The sequence below is a fragment of the Panthera uncia genome (genome assembly GCF_023721935.1).
Source record: "Panthera uncia isolate 11264 chromosome B2 unlocalized genomic scaffold, Puncia_PCG_1.0 HiC_scaffold_25, whole genome shotgun sequence".
Classification (NCBI taxonomy): domain Eukaryota; kingdom Metazoa; phylum Chordata; class Mammalia; order Carnivora; family Felidae; genus Panthera; species Panthera uncia.
Genome location: NW_026057581.1, coordinates 1,550,764 through 1,569,497, shown reverse-complemented (window position 1 = coordinate 1,569,497; position 18,734 = coordinate 1,550,764). Strand labels below are relative to the sequence as shown.

The window sequence follows — 18,734 nt, the reverse complement described above, 5'->3', positions numbered from 1 at the left end:
TCTTCTGTCAGTGGTATGCCTGTCCTGGCATTCAGATCAGTGTGGAGTTCGGTCAAAAGTGAGCCTGCAGGAAGGAAGCATGGAGGTGCTGGGGATCGAACCCAGGGCCTCGTGCATGCTAAGCATGCACTCTACCACTGAGCTACACCCCCTCCTGGTGGAATCCTGTGGCGTCCACCATACTGGTCGCCCCTATTATCTGCAGGTGCACCAAGATTTAAGCTGACAGCTCAGGACCCACTGCATACAACCCTGCTGCTTCAGACGCACTCGAGAGAGGACACATTGCATTCCAACCTGCAAAGCCCTTAACACAATTAGCCTCATAACTGACCCTCAGAGGACTGCGGGCAGCCGACTTCCTGAGTGAAAGTTCCTGTCCACCACCAAGGAGAGTTTCAGGATGGAACATTCTCTTGGTTCTTCAGTTTCCTTCCCTCCTATCTGCAGAGCTCTCAGAAGAAAAGTGGTGCGGGGGATACACAAAAACAGTACCTGTATAGGATCAAGCGCGAAAAACAAACAAAACAGAACAGAACAGAACAAAAGAAAAGAAAAAAAGGACAAACCAGTAGGGTGAGGCCACTCAGGAAAGTGAGGTCCAGGTTGGGAGACAATGTGGAGTCAGTACTTCACAATATTGGTGCGAAATGAGGAGCAGAGTGTGTCTGTCACTTCTTCCCTAAATTGCTGTGCCAAACATCTGTGTCTAGGGAGGTGGGGTCCTCACTCTGTCTAGACGCTGCGTCTCGTTCTGAGAGCCGGAAGGACAGAAGACAGGAAAGTAGACTAGAAAACACACTCCTGCGTACATAGAGGCTCTTTCAGAAGAAAATGCTCTCCAGGGGAACTTGAAGGAAGGAAAGAAATGAATTTGCTCTTTATAAGCCCCTTCGTACAGAACACACCAAAACTCATAGCGAAGTTGTTCCAGCCCAGAGAGGAGGTGGGTCGTCATTTGAACTCAGGGCCACTTCCATTGAAGACACATGAGGATCCGTGGTTCCACACGTAGCAACGCACAAGCCATTCTAAAGAAAGCTTTCTCTTCTCTCTCTTTCTTACCAGTATAGACTCGGGTTTCTTATTGTATCCATTAGATTACATTCCTTCATTGTTCCTTTTCCACTTTAATGCTCAGTGCTTCCAACATTTCTCTAGAGGCCCCGTGTCCTTTGGAGCCTACCGTCATCTTTTGAGCACTTCCTTACATTCGGGCACAGAGACATGGTCTAGGGTCCTCTTGTGATTCCCCTGCCCCAGCCCTGGGGCGACGGCAACTTCCTCCAGCAGCCTTGGTTCCTGCTAGCGGGGATCTGTATTAAGAAATTAAGACAGAGCCAAATTATGGAAAGAGCCCAAATGTCCATGGACTGATGAATGGATAAAGACACGCAAAAAGATGGTATGTATACATATAAATAAGTCAGAGAAAGACAAATATCATATGATTTCACCCGTGGAATTGAAGAAATACAACAGATGAACATAGGGAAAGGGGAGGAAAAATAAGATAAAAACAGAGAAGGAGACAAACCATAAGACTCTTAAAGATAGAGAACAAACTGAGGGATGAGGGAGGGAGGTGGGTGGGGGATGGGCCAGATGGAGATGGGCATCGAGGAGGGCGCTCGCTGGGACCAGCACTGGGTGTTGTGCGTAAGTGATGAATTCCTGGGTTCTATTCCTGAAGCCAAGACTACACCGTATGTTAACTTACTTGAATTCAAATAAATAAATCTTCAAAAAAGAGAAATTAAGATAGGAGACTAGCCCTCCTCGTTGTCACTAGGGCAGCACTGTTTCTGTGCTTCTGTGCTGGCAGACCTATGACCCGGCTCCTCATTGCCGTCTTCTCATGAAGCTTTGAGGGGCCCCAAGGTCAGGGCGGGCTGAGGAGCATGAGCGGGTCTCGGGAAGGGTGTCTTTCACTCGAGCACCATCACCTTCATCCTCACGCAGCTGCACAAGAGACGCCGTCTAGGGGGTTCCCCGAAATAAGGAGTCGTGTGTAAGGTTGTCGGCGCTCAAAGCTTCGTGTCCTCAGGACGCCCAGAGGGTAGATGGCTGCGGTGAAAATGCTTCTGAAAAAGGTGTGCCCACAACGGGGGTGTAGCTCAGTGGTAGAGCGCGTGCTTAGCATGCACGAGGCCCCAGGTTCAATCCCCAGCACCTCCACTCCCTAGGCTCTTACATCCCTGTCGAAGAGGGAATCTTTTGATCCTGGAGTGAAAAAAATCCAGGTTTCTGTCTGCAAGTCTCCATCCTCCTAGGAGGAGGATGCTATCTTGGCGACCTTCTAGCCACTTTGGAACACAAGGTAGAACTTCGTGCTCATTCACTCAACGTCAGCCTTCTCGGCAACCAGCGCTGCATTACTCCAAGGTCTTCACTCCGCCATCACTAAGTTGGGAAAGTCAGAGTTCCAAAAGCAGGAAACCCTCTGACCGGAAAGGGCATCTGCTAAGACAGTGAAACCATACCCACCTAGCCTCTCCTGCACCTCGAACATCAGGAGCCAAGTCAACAGGGTTTTCCTGGATTTGAGGGAAAGTTTAAAATTAAAGGCCTAGAAAATCTGAAAAAGTCAACCTGCTTCGGTACCTTCAGAGGAAGGTTTCCACTCTGCAACAAAAAACACGGGATTGCCCAGTGATGAAAGGTGGCCCGGCTGGCTGCATAATCTGCTGGGCCCTGGTCAGGGACTGCGGCTGGCCCTGATGACATGTCGGGTGACAGACTGGGGGGAAGCCAGCCTAGGCCGCTCATTCCCTGAAAGACCGAGAGCGAGATGTTCAAGGACACCGAAGGTAGCCACTCATGGCAAGCACTTGCTGCTCTCCCTGCCCTGTTTGGATTCCAAAATAAGAGAAGGGGGCATAGTGGGGGAAACATCCCCCTCGCACTGGTCCTGAGCTCAGACTCCGCGTAGCTGGCAGAACACGGCCTCCTGGAAAGGCTGTAAGAGAAGACGGACGGCAGGTGCCATGAGCACTTACAGGAGAATCAGAGAAGCCGCTCACCTTCTCCCCCGATTTAGGGCAATTGCTTTTGCTTGTGGGGCGACTGGACCTTTCTCCACAATTTTTCAATCCACGGTCCTGATAACATAGTAACTTTGGTAAATCCATATGAATTCGATCATACAACCCAGTTTATAAAGTAAAATAGTCTTTATGCCTGACCTAAACCAGGAGAAAATATTGCACGGAGAGACTTGAATGCGAAGCAAGAGATTTGAGGGAAAGAGCAGCTAACTTAGTTTTGAAGTTATCTCTACACCCAAGGTGGGGATTGAACTTACAACCTGGGGATCAAGCAGCCCAGGCTGTACCGACTGAGCCAGGCAGGTGGCCCAAGAGCTTCTATCGTTGATCACGAAAGAGGTGATTGGTTTGCTGTGGGCTAATTCAGTGTTTGTCGCAGATAATGAGCCACTCTCAGGAAACCAAACCACTGTATGAATCGAGAGGTGCTATGAAGGCTCTTCTTCAAGACTGTGGGAACCTTGTATCTCTTGCCCCGCCCTCCGGGGCCCCGTAAATTAGGGCGACATTGGAGAGTCACGCAAAATCACCAGTTTTCTGTGTACTAACTCACACGGGCTCTAGCAAACATGCTCCACCCAAAGTAAACGCTCCTTTCCTGCAAGAAGGGCCCCCAAGCAATCCCATGCCTCCGGGTTGCACACAACATCCTCAACATCCAAGCCGCAGAAGACGTGCTGTCCACTCTTCCCGAGACCTGAGGCCCTCTGGGTCCACCCATCCCGCACACCCGGCGATTCAGCCAAACATAGGTCCTAAGATCACGTGCATTTATTGTTTCCTCCAAATGTCTTCATTAATTTTAATTCTGTACATATTATAAATGTGTAGTTATTCAGAAGACAGAAATGTTTTTATGCCACACTACAGTCTGTAAATGCTGTGGGTTTCTCAAATTGTTATAAATAATCGAAGGCATACTAAAGAAAATTCTAAATGACTTATATGTTTGTATCTATTACGGAGTCCTGAGAAGATAATTTCCTTATGACAATGATTCTTAAACTTTAGCAAGACCACGTTCTTGAAATCTACAGTATAAATGAATTATATGAAAGACTTTGTTTTCTTCTGATGGAGCCGTCAGTTGCCGCTTACACATTCTTCCTGGAACATTCTTCCTGTGATCCTCACGTCTTCCTAATATCCTATCCCTGTCTCTCTCCCCTGTTCCTCTCATCTCTCAGGTCATTGTCTCCACCTTCATGGCAGAAGTTGGTCTCTGGCTCAGGCTTCTCCACTCCAGATGCTTGAATACACACACACACAATCATGAGAGTGCCATCAAAATCGGCTTGTCTCCCAGACTTTGTGATACGTCCCCCTTTCTAATATGTCCCCCTTTCTAATAAAGAGCTTGTTACCAAAACTTGGTGATGCAAATGGGACTATCATACATCCTTGCACTGTGCTATGTTGCCTGATCTATTCTGATTGTGATTTCATTTAGAAATTAAAAAATAAAAATCTAAAGTGTAATTGGAAAAATCTCAAGAAGTGTGTGTGGGGGGGATTCCAGTATGCTACTCAGCAACACCCTTTTTCATTCATTCCTACCTTGAATGTTATATGCGTGTGCATGTGGGGTGATGGCCAATCATAGGCACAGTGAAAATACCCAGAAGAATCTCTATAGTGTGTGTGTGTGTGTGTGTGTGTGCGCGCGCGTGCGTACGTGTGTGTGTGTGTGTGTGTCACTGTGGTGTGCATGTTGTTATGAGAAACTACTTGGCATTAGGCCATCTTGGTTTCACTGGTGACATGGGGAAAATTGTTGAACATCACTGGCCATTTGCACAATGAACTGAGCCTTTTAATTCTCCCTCCTGCCAAACAGTCTTGCAGCGAACCTACCATTACTGGTAGAGTTTTGTCCCTGTCTGGAATGTCTAGCTTTTCAGGGCTCCAGGAAAGAACAGTATGAACCATTCTTAAATGAAGGATAAGTTAACTACTGAGATTAGAATACTAAAAATGTTGACTAGAATTTAAATAAAAATTTGAGAAAATAATCAATAACTTAAAATAAAAATGGAAAGCAGATGACAACCAAGGTCATAAAGATTCAGATCTGAAAACCAATTTCATTCACTGACATCAATAACTTCCTTCTTGGTATTCCTTATTATGGATACTAAATCATTTTATTTTATTTTGCCATATATTCATTCGACATTTCTAGGCCAATATCTTTGATGCAACATTTCGTTAATGTCTTGGCAATTACAGTTTTTAATAAAGTAGCATTTTATAAAAGTAGCCTGGATCACTAACGTTCTTATGTAAAATATTGAACATCTGCCCCCATAGCTTTTTAATTCAGTCTTCTTTTCAAAGAGCTCTTTTTATTTTGAATTTGTTTTATGTTTTGGTGTTAACATAACTTAAGTTCTAATGGCTTTGTTCCTTGATCAGCCAACACGTTTCTGCAAATAACCCCATTAGCACCTCACCATCAATGAAAACTACAAAACCAAACTTAACCTATGAAAGATCACATGTCCACCTAAAACCAGAAGGACCAATTTTGGTCTGCATTTTTTGCAATCATTTCTATCCTCATCCTATTGAGATACTACCACCTTTTTGACAAAAAAAAAAAAAAAAAAAGAAAAAGAAAAAGAAAAAGAAAACCATCAAATGAACCTAATTTAGTCTTCAATAAATTAAATTTTAAAAAATATATAATTTGGAGCCTGCTTCGGATTCTGTGTCTCCCTCTCTCTCTGCCCCTCCCCCATTCACACACTGTCTCTCTCTCCCTCAAAAATAAATAAACATTAAAAAATTTTAAACATATGTATAATTTTAAAATTCCAATTAGCTACTAATGTTAAACTGTAAAATTTTAAAAGTTTTTAAAAAATGTTTAATTATTATTTTTGAGAGAGAGGGGGAGAGAAAACCCAAGCGAGGGAGGGGGCAGAGAATCCCAAGTAGGTGTTGCACTGTCAGTGCAGAGCTCAATGTGGGGCTCAAACCATGAACCGTGAGGTCATGACCTGAGCCCAAGTCAGATGCTCAACCAACTGAGCCACCCAGACTCCCCTAAACTATAAATTTTTAAAAATAGACCTGAACACTTAAATATAACAAGATACGAAAAAAACATAATTTCTCAGGTTTTCATATGCTTTTGGGTTAGTTGACAAGTTAACCCTAAAATATCATGTGCCACAATATGGTCCCACTACACGTGACTAGTGAAGTAAACCAAAATATGTCACCTAAAATATTCCACTTTGACATAAAAATTACTTTGACCAGAAGGCAGTTAAGAAGCAGCAAACACAAAATATCTCTCTACCCTTCCCCTTTCTGCCTGAAGTCAGGATCTAAAGTCTCTGTTTACAGGAGATGGACATGTACCAGCCTGGAGAGGCACCAGACGAAGCTGCAAACAGACCTTTTCCCCATTAGTTTCCTGCCATGTCTTTACTTTCCGCCTTGCTGCCCTTATCGCCTAAAACTGTCTTCCTCAGTCCTGTTGGTCCTGTTGTTTCTCTGAAAATTTCCTGCTCTTTGTAGAAGATGCTAAGAAGTTCTAAGCTGATGTTTTCAGCTACTGTTTGTTGAGGTTAATCCCACACGATATATACTTCACACGTTAATAAACTCTGTTTTTCTCTTATTCATCTACCTTTTGGTTAGAGTCCCAGTTGAGAACCTCGGATGGGTAGAGGTGAAGTTTTGCTCCCCTGTACTAGTCTGTTTCCCTCTCTTTGTTCTATTCACTGAGCAGGCGGACAGCCCCCATTAGACCCACACACTGTTAGGTGAGCCAGGTCCTCTGGGTATGCACGTGGGGGTGAAAGCCATCAAAAGATTCCCCAGCATTTTTAAGTCCTTATTTCCACGTCTACACTCATTTCATGGGGAACAAGTAACAACTAATGGAAGTCAGCAGAGACAGGTATGTTTCTGAACTTCTCGGATTATGAGGCAGTGTAGTTCAGCGGTCGAGTGCATTCCTGCCCTTCCCCTTCCATCTCTTAAACCACACACGGACAGCCTTTCCTCACTTTCCTCTCATTGAATTAATTTACTCACTTTGCCCTGTTTATATCAGAGTTTGGTTCATACCCTGCATGGGTTGCCTTTGCTCCTGACCCATCTCAACGCCACGGGCCTCATCGTTACTGATGATGTCTGTCTTCCCAAGGAATATTTGATTGAAGGAAACAAAAGAGAAAGATCTGGAACTGGGGATGACAAAGTTACATCAAGCCCGAGGACTCGATTCCACTGGCAATATCTTGCAGAGGCATGAAAGAGAAAACAGAAAGAGGAAGAAAAAGTAACAGATGAGATTCTCAGTCAGTTATCTCTTAAAGGGCATTATTTTTTCAACTGTGCCTGGGTCAATGCACTAGCTGCAGGCCAAGGAGAAACAAACCTTCCTGGTGACAGTCCCTTCCCCCTCCCTCCCCACCCTTCTATCTTCAGCTAGAAATTATCCTGTACAGTCACCAGAAGGAGCAAGCAACGGGTCGTGACGCTTTCCAAGCAAGTAAAGTGGGGTCCTCCACAGAAGAGAACTAATCACTCTGCTTCCAAAGTTGAGAAACGTGGGGGTGGGAGTCAGGGGGTTGGTGAATCCACAGTGTTCTGGTGCAACCAAAATAGGTCTCTCCTCCTTACTGGATGTAGGAAAAGTACTGTTTCTGTCCAAAAACATTCTCATCCCTCCGCTCTTTGTACACAACTTAACAGACCACGTCCTCCTTCACTGGTTCCTGAGGTGAATTCTTCAGAGCTCTGACATAGGGAACTTAGGGATTTCATGCCGTCAGGTTCTCCTCTGTATCCCTCACTAACCCCCCACCCCCACTGTTTTTAACTCTCTAAATAAGGTCATGCCTGTTATACAGAAGTTCTGATCACATAGAGAGCACTGGAAAAACACTTAAAGGCTCTGGAGTCAGAATGAAGGTCGTCAATGGCATAGACAGGAAGCAAAATGGTCCCTTGGCCATTAGCCATAAGAGCAAAAGGACTGAGTCCCATCTCCTCTCCCTGACTCCTGAAACCACAAATCCCGATGAGAGAGAGACAGTGCTACATACTGGTTCAGAGCACCTAGCATATCCTGGATGTCACTACCCCAGCTCCCAGAAAACTGTTGTCTCCTAGCCTGTACCATAACCAAGTACTTGGAAGGGCAGTCCACCATTCCAGTAGGCCAGCTGCTTCAGAGAGATGGCGAACTCCAGAACATTAGCCCACCGCCATACTCCATCTGCTCCTGAAATGGTTTCTTATCTCAGAAAGAATGCTGTGCAATCAAAGGACTCTCAGCAAATTCATGGATGGTGGTTTGGCCAGAGCATTGTGAGAGGTAAAGGCAAATCTCCACCCAGGGTCAGTTTCTATTCCGGTGACAACATACGCCAACCCTGTAGTGTGAACTTGGTCAGGTGTAATGAACCCGACTCGAGGTGGGTAACTGGTTCCTCCATGGAATGATAACATGTGAAGACTCAAGGTTTGTGATGTTGTGAGTTTGGTCACTCAGAAGAGGCTCAAACCAGATCTATTTTGCTGAGCCCATAGTGACCTCCCAGCTCCTTGAACAAGGACAGTGGTGGCAAGGACAGGAGAGCTTACAGACTTAGCAGAATGGGTCATCTTGTCCACCTGCCTATTCAGATTCCCCTCTGAGGACAGTGCTCTTTGGAGAGCATTCACTTGGGGAAGAAATGCCCTTAGACTTTGTACTTTTGGAGAAATCTAACCCTCGGCCTCCTCCCCAGACCTCTTTGTCACCACGTCCCCAATAATTTTCCCTCCAAGCCTCTCTGTAATCATCCAGCCAAACTGTGAGCTGCTCTCAGTAATTAGCACGGACTCTATATCACCTCTGTCCTTGCAGGCAGAGCCGGCAGGTGCCTGAGTGAAGCAATGCTCCCTGGGAAAATCCGCCTTCCCCACTGACCATCAAGTATGCTGGAACCTGCTGGCTTTCGTGTGGTACAGCAGAACCACCTGGAAGCCCGGCTGGTCTTTTCCCTTCTTCAGTTGTGGGAAACACCCCATGAGACTGAGGGTGTGGGCTGAAAACGTAGAGAAGATGTCCCAAGTGTAAGAGCCAAGGGAACATAGCTGTTTCTCTGCCTGTGGTCCGTGGTTATCGACCCTGCTCAGATAGTCTGCTTCTACTTGTGATGAACTGATGCTGTCCATGCCCGGTGTTATGGCTGTGTGGATTAGAGAGACCTCTGTCATGACTGGAAGCCCTGGTCCCACTGTAACTTGGTGACTTGTGCTCGAGAATCCAAGCTCTCCTGGCCCCAGTAGCAAGCTACAAACTATTTTATTAAAGAGGATAACAATTTGCAGAGGATGCGATAGTCTTTCCTCCAAATCCCAAAGGTGTGTCCTGTGACTCACTTGTAGAAAAATGCATAAACTCCAAATACCATGTGCGTTTTCCACAGACACTCTGAATGCTTTGCTGGGTCACAGAGGTCAGCTGTCACTGTGGCCTTCATACAGCCTGGAGCTGCTACAGACTTCCTTTGTTCTGGGCTTCACACAAAATAGGTAGCTTTCCTAGACACAGAGAGGGGGCTGGTAGTTGCCAGAAGCAAGGGTGGGGGCGAAATGGGTGAAAGGAGTGATTCCTATTCGTAAAATAAATAGGTCCTAGGGATGTAAGGCACAGCACGGTGACTATGGTTGGTAATACCTTACTGCATATTTGAAAGTTGCTAAGAGGTTACATCTTCTCATCATAAGAAAAAAAACCATTTTGTAACAGTATACAACACGAGCAACTGTGCTAGTCATTTTATAAAGCATACAGATACCCAACCATTATGTTGTACATCTGAAACTGATAGAATGTCATATGCCAATTATACCTCAGTTTAAAAACAACTGGTTTAAAAAAAACAAAAACAAATCTGGTAGCTTTTCAAGTACAAATGACTCTGTATTGTCTCCGAAATTTAAGGAGGCTCACTAGACATTTTACTTCTTTTCTAGTGGGACGAGCCAGAAGCAACAGCTTGTTGGTCACCCCTGAAGGGTTATGTCAACATGGTCGATAGATAGGTCACAGAGATGACAGGCTCCTGAACTCTTGTGGGCTGTGCTTTCACACTGCGGCCTGCACGTATTAACCAAGGAGTCTACACTGGCGGCTGCTTGTAATCAAGGACTCAAAACCAGGTCCAATAAGCGTGTTATTATCAATATAACGGACCAGCGCGATATCCTGCACAATGGAGAGGTGAGCGGTGTCCCAGGACTCGATGGTCAAAGGCTAGGCATGCCCTGTGCTCCTAGGCGAGACTGGAAATACCTCACCGGCCCTGCCAGTCGGAGGCGAACCATGCCTGATGGCTGTGTTACTCTGCCAGGTCTGCCAGAGCAAAATACCAGAGATTCGGTGGCTTCAACAACAGAAATTCATTTCCTCACAGTTCTGGAGGCTACATGTCCAACGTCAGGGCGTCAGCAGGTATGGTTTCTTCTGACGCCTCTCTCCTGGAAGCAGCCCTCTCACCACGTCCTCACGTCTCTCCTCGGGGTGCGTGCTGTGTGCGTCCTCGTCTCCTCTTCTTGTAAGGTCACGGTCCTTACCTGAGTCATACCGGATTAGTCCGCACTCGTATGACCTATCTTACCTTAATTATCTCTAAGTACAGTCACAGTCTGAGGTTGGGACTCTGTGGGTTGGGACTTCAACACAGAATTTTGGAGAGACAGAAGCCAGCGCGGAGCAGTGGTCAGTTTCCATCGACGCGAAGAGTGAAATATTTTCTGCGGCAGTAGGTGCACATGAAGTACGAGTGGCCGCGACATTTGCTCCAGGAGGGAAATCCTACCGGACGTGGAAGCGACCGCTTCATTCGGCTCACGATACCATGCTGCCATTTCTCACCATGACTCTGCTCTCTGCACAGGCCAGACAGGCAGCGGGACGGCCAAGTGCTAAGAATCACCGCCCTCTGCATCTTTCAAGTCCTTGCCGGTGGTTCTTGTATTTGGAATTCTTCCAGGACCGCAGTATCCTTCGCAAATATTATTTCCACAAGTGGAGAGAACTCTGATGGCTCCCGACTGGCGTTTCCTAACTTAACATCTCACACGTCAGGAACCCGACTCAGATCTCCTCGAACCGAGAGGAGGCTGGCGCCACTTGAGCAGGGAACTTGGCACACAGCTAAAAATGTACACGGTAAGTATTACTTTTCAAGTCTTCCCCAGAGGAAGTCCGCTCACTGAGGCAATTGTAAGAATGTTTGCAGATGACTGAACACGATTCTGAGCTGACATTAGGTATTGGAACACATTAAAATGTCACTGTGGTCTATGGTTGGGGGGGGGGTGCTTATAGAGGTCATGTGAAGAGTAGAATCAGGTCTATTTTACTGCAGCCCTATTTGGATCCCTGAGTCTGCCCCATAGCTATTTCGAGACCCAGGATGCCTTGCTGCAGTAGACACAGCCACTCCTGTATCCCATCATCACAACTGAGTCCGGGAGCCATTGCAATTGTAACGTCCATCTGTCCCTCCGGGCCTGCAGAGAGTAGCCCCTGCAGACACTTTTACGAAGGATGCTGTTTTCTCCTCACCAACACATTCCTCAAGGACTCAGAGAAGAGAGTCCTCTAGACCAGGAGTTGGCAAACTTTGTGTAGATGGCCAAAAAGTAGATACTGTAGAATTTGCAGGTCACATGGCAAAATCAAGGCTATAGATACTTATATAACGATTTTTAAGCATGACATTAAAGTATAGTAATATTTGAGTACAGTTATTATTACTACCAACAAAGAATGGAATTATCTTTGGGGGTGACATTTTGTTTAACTGGAGTTCCAAGTTAATGTTCCTGATCACAGAAATTTCTCAGCATTCCTGGAGATAATGAAACAACGGAAAGAAGAGAAAAATGAGAGACAAGATGTATTTCCTTCGGTTTCGTTTATTCCCTGAGTGGTGCCTGGGACACTTCACAGGACACAGAGGAGGGGGGAAGGCCTCCAGGGTTTCCCTCATCCCCACCCTCCCTTCGCTCCCCTCTGCTCCCCTCGGTTAGGTTCTCATCCCCTCCGTTCTCCTCCCCTCCGCTTCCCTCCGCTCCCCTCCGCTCCCTCCGCTCGCCTCCGCTCCCTCCGCTCGCCTCCGCTCCCTCCTCTCTGCTCCCAACCGCTCTCCTCCCCTTCCCTCCCTTCTCCCTCCGCTCCCCTCGGCTCCCCTCCTCTACCCCCTCTGCCTCCGCTCCCCTCCCCTCCTTACATCACAGTGACAGCGACACGTCGTCCGCAACTTTGTCAGGGTCCCGCGTCCCTGTTCCTTCCTGTGACCAAGGTTCGCACAGCTGTGGGAACAACAAAAGTGCGCTGCGATCGCGACCCTGTTCCTGAGTGACAGCACAGCTTCTGTGCAATCGGCCCTTTTCAGTAGCCCAGTCGTCTGCATGAACACCTTGTTCACGGAAACCAAAACAGCACCTGACGAAACCCAGGATCGAACCAGGGACCTTCAGATCTTCAGCCTAACGCTCTCCCAGCTGAGCTATTCCGGCTCCTTAAGAGAGGCCTTTCGCCCCGCCCCCCCCCCCATACTTAGACTGTTGAACTTTCGGTTTTTTGAGGGGTGTTTTTAGATTCCTTAAGTGCGACTGTCCAGTTGCCCAATATCTTTGTCCACCCAGAAAGACTCGGAGTCTGCGGTCTTCTTCCGTGCACGGTGCTCGGACTCTTGGCAGGGTGGTCGGTGAGGAGGGAACAGGAGGAGGGGAGCCCCAGCCCGGCTCACGCAGTGGACAACGCGCACCGCGTGCAGGTGCGACCCCAGCGAGCACCTGTTACTGTCGTAAGAGGCGGAAAGGTAAAAGGAGAACAGCGCTTGGTGACACGTGGCAAGTGTAAGAAATTCGGATCTCCGCGTCCACGTGTGACGTGTGATTGGAACACACCCACGTGGCTCATTCAGGGGAACCAAAACTGCACCTGCCGAAACCCGGGATCGAACCAGGGACCTTTAGATCTTCAGTCTAACGCTCTCCCAGCTGAGCTATTTCGGCTCCTTGTTAGGAGTGTTTTCTTGTCTTTTTTTTCGCCAGTACTTGGACCGTTTTCAAGTTTTTGGGTGTCTTTGGGCGTTTTTGGATTCCTTAAGTGCGACTGTCCAGTTGCCCAATATCTTTGTCCCGGCGGGGTGGTCAGTGAGGAGGGGACAGGAGGGGCGTGGAGGACGAGGAGGAGGACGGAGAGGACAAGCCGGCGCCCACCTGCCCGCGCTCCTCACTTGGTGACAGCCCCTGCTCACAGACTGCCGTGTCGGAGGGGAGGGTCTGCCCTGGGGTGGAGGCCCCGCTTCTGGCATCCTCCCGCCTCGCCCCCGCCCTGCCGGGCTCCGTGCCTGGGTGCCTGATCCCGGGACCTCTCCGCGCACCGAGTCCCTGCAGCCCCGCCGAGCGCAGGTCAGGTGGCCGCAGCCGGGATCCCAGGAGCAGAGCAGGGATCCGCGGCCTGCGGGACGCCTGGTGCGCAGGCACGCGGGGGGGCCTGGGGACTGGGCGCCCACTCCCCCGAGGGACTGAGACACCCCCGGGGCAGAGGCAGAGGGACAGGGAGAGGGTGTGAGGCCCCGATGCGGCGTCGCGGGCCTGGTCCCCTGATAAAACGGGCGCACTGGGACCCGCGCCCCCCCCCCGCGGCCTCCCCTCCAGGGTCCCCGTGCTGCGGGAGGACATCCGCGCGGAGCCCCTCCCGGCCCCTGCCCCAGTCCCTTGCTGACCTTCAGCGCTGAGCTGACCGCAGGCCCCTGCCCCAGTCCCCTGCTGACCCTCAGCGGTGAGCTGACCAGCACAAGGCAGCAGGAAGACCGACGAGCCTGTGTGCGGGTTCAGGTGGTCCGGGTGGCTCTGAGTGGGTCAAAGGCCGAGGGGACGCAAGCCCAGGAAGGGGTGAGGCCCTCCCTGGACACCTGCTGGACAAAACCCTATTGGTGAGAGACCCAGGCTGGCCGGCGCCGGGGCCCCGTGGCTTAGCTGGTCAAAGCGCCTGTCTAGTAAACAGGAGATCCTGGGTTCGAGTCCCAGCGGGGCCTGGAGTGTCTGTGGGTTTGCCCCTTCCGCTGAGAGGTGCTGGCCCTTTCCTTTACACTGCGATTTCTGCAGCTTTTTTTTCTACCATGGCCCCCCCCCCCCCCCCCCCACACTTCCCGACCGTCTCCCCGCCGCCCCAGACTTTGGACAAGGAAAATCCCAAGACTTCGGAAACAAAATGGAACAGACTTCAGAAACAGCCACACAACGCAGGAGTGTAAGAAAGCAAAGAGCTGTGCGACGATCTTAGCCTGCTACTCTGTTTTCTCGGGGTGCCTCTTCGTGAATGCAAGCACCATGCAGTGTAATCCAATCCTGATTTCGTATAAAGAGCTGTGCACAGATTAGCCGAAGTCCAGGGAGGGAATACAGACTGTGGGCATGAATCTTAATGTGGTGGTGGCCAGTGCCCTTGAGGTTATAATTCAACTGTGCTATAATTATAACATATTTATAGTCTACTATATAACTATGTTACAATTATACTTATAGTCTATTATACAACTATGTCATAATTATAACTATAACTGTATTATAATTCAACCCTGGGGACCCTGGGGTGGCCATGGAGGTGGGTGTACTGAATCCAAGACGTGTGTGAAAGCGTACTGTGAGTGTTGATTGAATGTTGGGCCCAGTGCAAGGAGACAATGGACAGGAAGCCATCCTCACTGCCAGCCTGGCCCTAAGTGTCTCTTCTCCACCTGCTGTACTCCAGCCATCAGAATTGCCCCCAACCTCGGCGGGCATCAAATCAGGGCTCATATCTGCTGTGCTCTAACAGAAATCCAGAATCTCTTCTGCTGTGCAGAGGCCGCGCCTTCATGCTTTTGAGATAAGAGTCTGGAGTATAATATGTGGTCATCCCAGGGGCAATAGTTCGTGGCTTTCTCCCCGACATGGATTCTTCCTCTTGACTGTACCCATCGTTCAGAAAATAAATAGATAAATAAATAAATACATTTTTTTAAGGAGAGGGAAAATACCATTAAAAGTGGTAATAAAATATAAACTTTTTTCCTTTCTTCCTTCTCTCTCCACCTGTCAATGTATTTTTCACTTGCTTTCTTAATGTCATTCTAATTAAGTAGAATTAACATTGTGAATTATCAGCATGAATTTTATTGTTCAACTTTTTTTCCTACATCAGCTAACAAAATATAAGCTAACAAAATATAAGTTTTAAGGTGTCATTATTATGGAGTTTCAAGATGGTCAGGGTGGATCTCGGGGTTACTGGAGTCGTCTGTGTTAGGATCAACAAAAGGCTCCACCTGCCGAAACCCGGGGTCGAACCAGGGACCTTTAGATCTTCAGTCTAACGCTCTCCCAGCTGAGCTATTTCGGCTGCCTAGAGGAAGGTTTCCTGATAATTGGCTTTGCAATACTTAGATTGTCTTCTACTTCCAATTTAGGAGATTTCAGATTCTTCAAGCGTTGCAGTCTAATCGTCCAATACATGTACCTATCCAGAAATCTGGGGGATCTCTTGTCTTCCGCCTGTATTAATATTGCATATAATTCCTGGCAGGTGGGAAGGTGGGTGCAGGAGGAAGACAGAAAAGAGGCGTAGGGTTTCCTCCGAAAGCCTTTCTGCTCTTCTGCAACTTGGCTAATCCAGACACATCTCAGAAAATTAAGGAAACCAAAGAAAACATTTCGTGAGGTCCCTTACATAGGAGAAAGTCTTTGTGACCCTGGGTCAGACAAATATTTTGTAGATACAGCAGCAAAAGCATAAAAGTTTGATAAATTTAACCTCATCAAAAAACTTTCAATCCTGCTCTGTGCAAAACTGTTTAAGAGAACAGCAAGGCCAGTCACAGACTGGGAGACAACCTTTGCAAACCATGTTTGCACCTTTGTATCTTATAAAGGATTTGCGTCTAGAATGTGTAAAGCGCTCTAAGCAGCCAACAAAAAGAAAACATGATTTTAAAACAGACAAAATATTTAAGCAGATGCTTCTCCAAAGAAGCAATAAGGATGGGAAATAAACAAAAGGTGTTCCACATCAGTCATTAAGCAAAACATGAATTAAAACCATAATGATATACCATTGCACTTATGACTTGCTAAAATTTAAAAATGCCAGGCATACCGAATGTTTGCAAGAATGCGGAGGAAATGAAACTCTCATATCCTGTTAGTGGCAAAGGAAAACAGCACTACTTTGAGACACTTTGTCAGTTTCTTAAAAAGTTGAAGATATACCTTCCCCGTGATGCAGCCACTCACATCCTAAGTATGTATCCAAAAGAAAAAAATAAAACTATTATGTCCATACAAATTCTGGTACACAAGTATTCATATGCTTGTAAGAGCCAATAATGGGAGAGAACCCAAATGCCTTTCCCTGGGTGAACTGATAAACAAATTGTGGTCTATTCATACCATGGAATATTCCTTGGCATAAAGTGGAATAAGCTATTGATATGTACAACATGGATGAATCTCAAAATAATTATGATGAGTGAAAGAAGATCAAAAAAGTAAATATATGATTCAATTTGTGTAAACCTTTAGAAGCAAACTAATGTATAGTGACAGGAATTAGATGACCGGTTTCTTGGGGTTGGAGAGGCAGGCAGGAGTATGACAGAAGGGGAACCCATAAACGTTTTCTTCCTCTCTCTCTCTCTCTCTCTCTCTCTCCCCTTCCCAGCCTCCCTCTCTCCTCCTCCCTCCTCCCTCCCTCCCTCTTTCCTTCTCTTTTCTAGACTTGCCAGAGAGCCGTGGGGTTAAGACCATTTCTCAAGATACGGAATGGAGGGAAGCAGCAGGATTGGAAATAAGTGATAATTATTTTCATTTTGCACGTAGGATGTCAAAGTGCTTCCTTGATTTTCCAGAGCATGAAATCCCGGTCTTGAAAATGGCTGGTGAGAAAGGTAAGGTTCCATGTAGAGGGTAAGGGAGGAGAATGAGTACAGACCCTTGAAGAGGTGGGTGGGTGCAGACAAGATGGTCAGTGAAGATTAGGTACAATGATCTATGGAGGAGGAAAAAAACGTGGAGAAAAAGAGAATGAAGTCAAGTGAAACTTCCAACTGGAGACTTTCTGTGGCAGTGGTTCTCAAAAACAAAACAAAATACAGGCATTAGGACGGTAAGATCTTAGAGAAGACTGACCCTGACAGGGAAGAACTTAGGAGCAGCAATAGTATCAATTTGGATTTAGAATTTACTATTCTTGAGTATAGCCAAAAAACAAATTCCGATTTAGAAATACAATTAGCGGAGTTAACAGAATGCATTTTCTGGCGCGCGCGCGCGCGCACACACACACACACACACACAGCCTTACCCAAGAATACAGAAAATAGCTGTATTTCCTAATATATCACAAAACAAGCAGCTCTCACCTGGGGGTGTAGCTCAGTGGTAGAGCACATGCTTTGCATGTATGAGGTCCTGGGTTCGATGCCCAGCACCTCCAGGGGCACCTCCCTTTTTCCTATCCCCAGTCACCAACCAAATCTGCTTTCCTGCCTTTTGTTACTTTTTTTTTTCTTCTGCTCTCACGGAAAGTAAACATGACTGGCGCAACATCAGAAGGAAGAAAGGGGGAATAAAGACTTATTCAACAACCCCAAATGCAGCCAACATAACCAGCTTTGTCACACAGAGTATCATTTTACAAAAGGAGGTAAGAAAGAGGAAGAGAGGGGGAGAGAAGGGGAGAGAGTGGGGGGGGGTAAGGAAGAGGAGAGGGAGAGGGAGAGAGAGAGGAACCCAATTTCATTAGCCTGAACAGCTAATCCTAAAGACCGAGGCATGGGAAAAATTAGGGTGACGTGAGCAGGATTCCAACTGTCTCTGGAAAAGTACTTTGGCCGGCAAACCAAAGCCTTGGACAAACCACTATTGGTGAACCTTCATCACATACCAGGAATAGAACACATGAATCCCAACAAGGACTTTTGTTTGTTTCTTCAGTAAGAGCCTGAAAAATGACAGAGTAAGGAAAACCCCAACTCGACCTGCGTTCATTTTGGAGACAAAGTAATGTTCATCCTCTGCAGCAGAGAATGCTTCGCTTTCCGATAAATCCAGGGAATGGAGAGCTCTCGTCTTCTAAGAAGTCAACCACGCCCTTGTGTCCTTCCCATCTTCCCATCCCACTGCGTCTAAAGAAGGTGGAGGAGCCCTAGGTGTGCTGTGGAGGCAGGAGACCCTCCCTGTCAATAAACCGGCCCCGTGGACAGTATTTCTACTCAAAGAGTGTCCTTTGGGGACTGGTGGAACTGATGGCCTAAGTGACCTGCACGTTCTGTGATTGCTTCTCTCAAAGTGGCCACTCCGGGAAGCCACCCTGCGAGGCGTCCACGAAGGATCACTGTGCTGTGAGGGAGCCCAAGCTAGAACCGTGAAGAGAGAAGGGAACAGAAAACCGCACAGGGTGGTGCCCCCTGGCACCTGTGAGGCCAGCCTTGCTACCAGCTCCGGGAAGAGCAGAGAATACTCCAGTTGGCTATAGGAGCAGAGGAAGGCCCAGCCAAAATTTCTGACCCAGGGAATTGTGAGCAAATGTGATAGATGTCTGTTTAAAGTCACTCGATTTTGAGGAGTTTGATACACAACATTGTATAACTAAAATTGTCCCAGACTGGCAACGAT

At 47.4% G+C, this 18,734-nt stretch overlaps 7 non-coding genes across 7 annotated transcripts; 3 read left to right on the top strand and 4 right to left on the bottom strand.

The window, feature by feature from the left end:
• Positions 1-80: 80 nt before the first annotated feature.
• Positions 81-152, bottom strand: TRNAA-AGC (transfer RNA alanine (anticodon AGC)). The gene has a single exon. It is a non-coding gene; the product is annotated as a tRNA-Ala (tRNA).
• Positions 153-2,106: 1,954 nt separating this feature from the next.
• TRNAA-AGC (transfer RNA alanine (anticodon AGC)) lies at positions 2,107-2,178 on the top strand. Its single transcript has one exon. It is a non-coding gene; the product is annotated as a tRNA-Ala (tRNA).
• Positions 2,179-12,514: 10,336 nt separating this feature from the next.
• TRNAF-GAA (transfer RNA phenylalanine (anticodon GAA)) lies at positions 12,515-12,587 on the bottom strand. The gene has a single exon. It is a non-coding gene; the product is annotated as a tRNA-Phe (tRNA).
• A 428-nt stretch (positions 12,588-13,015) lies between these two features.
• On the bottom strand, positions 13,016-13,088 carry TRNAF-GAA (transfer RNA phenylalanine (anticodon GAA)). Its single transcript has one exon. It is a non-coding gene; the product is annotated as a tRNA-Phe (tRNA).
• Positions 13,089-14,042: 954 nt separating this feature from the next.
• On the top strand, positions 14,043-14,116 carry TRNAT-AGU (transfer RNA threonine (anticodon AGU)). Its single transcript has one exon. It is a non-coding gene; the product is annotated as a tRNA-Thr (tRNA).
• A 1,273-nt stretch (positions 14,117-15,389) lies between these two features.
• Positions 15,390-15,462, bottom strand: TRNAF-GAA (transfer RNA phenylalanine (anticodon GAA)). Its single transcript has one exon. It is a non-coding gene; the product is annotated as a tRNA-Phe (tRNA).
• Positions 15,463-17,481: 2,019 nt separating this feature from the next.
• TRNAA-UGC (transfer RNA alanine (anticodon UGC)) lies at positions 17,482-17,553 on the top strand. The gene has a single exon. It is a non-coding gene; the product is annotated as a tRNA-Ala (tRNA).
• The last annotated feature ends 1,181 nt before the right edge of the window (positions 17,554-18,734 follow it).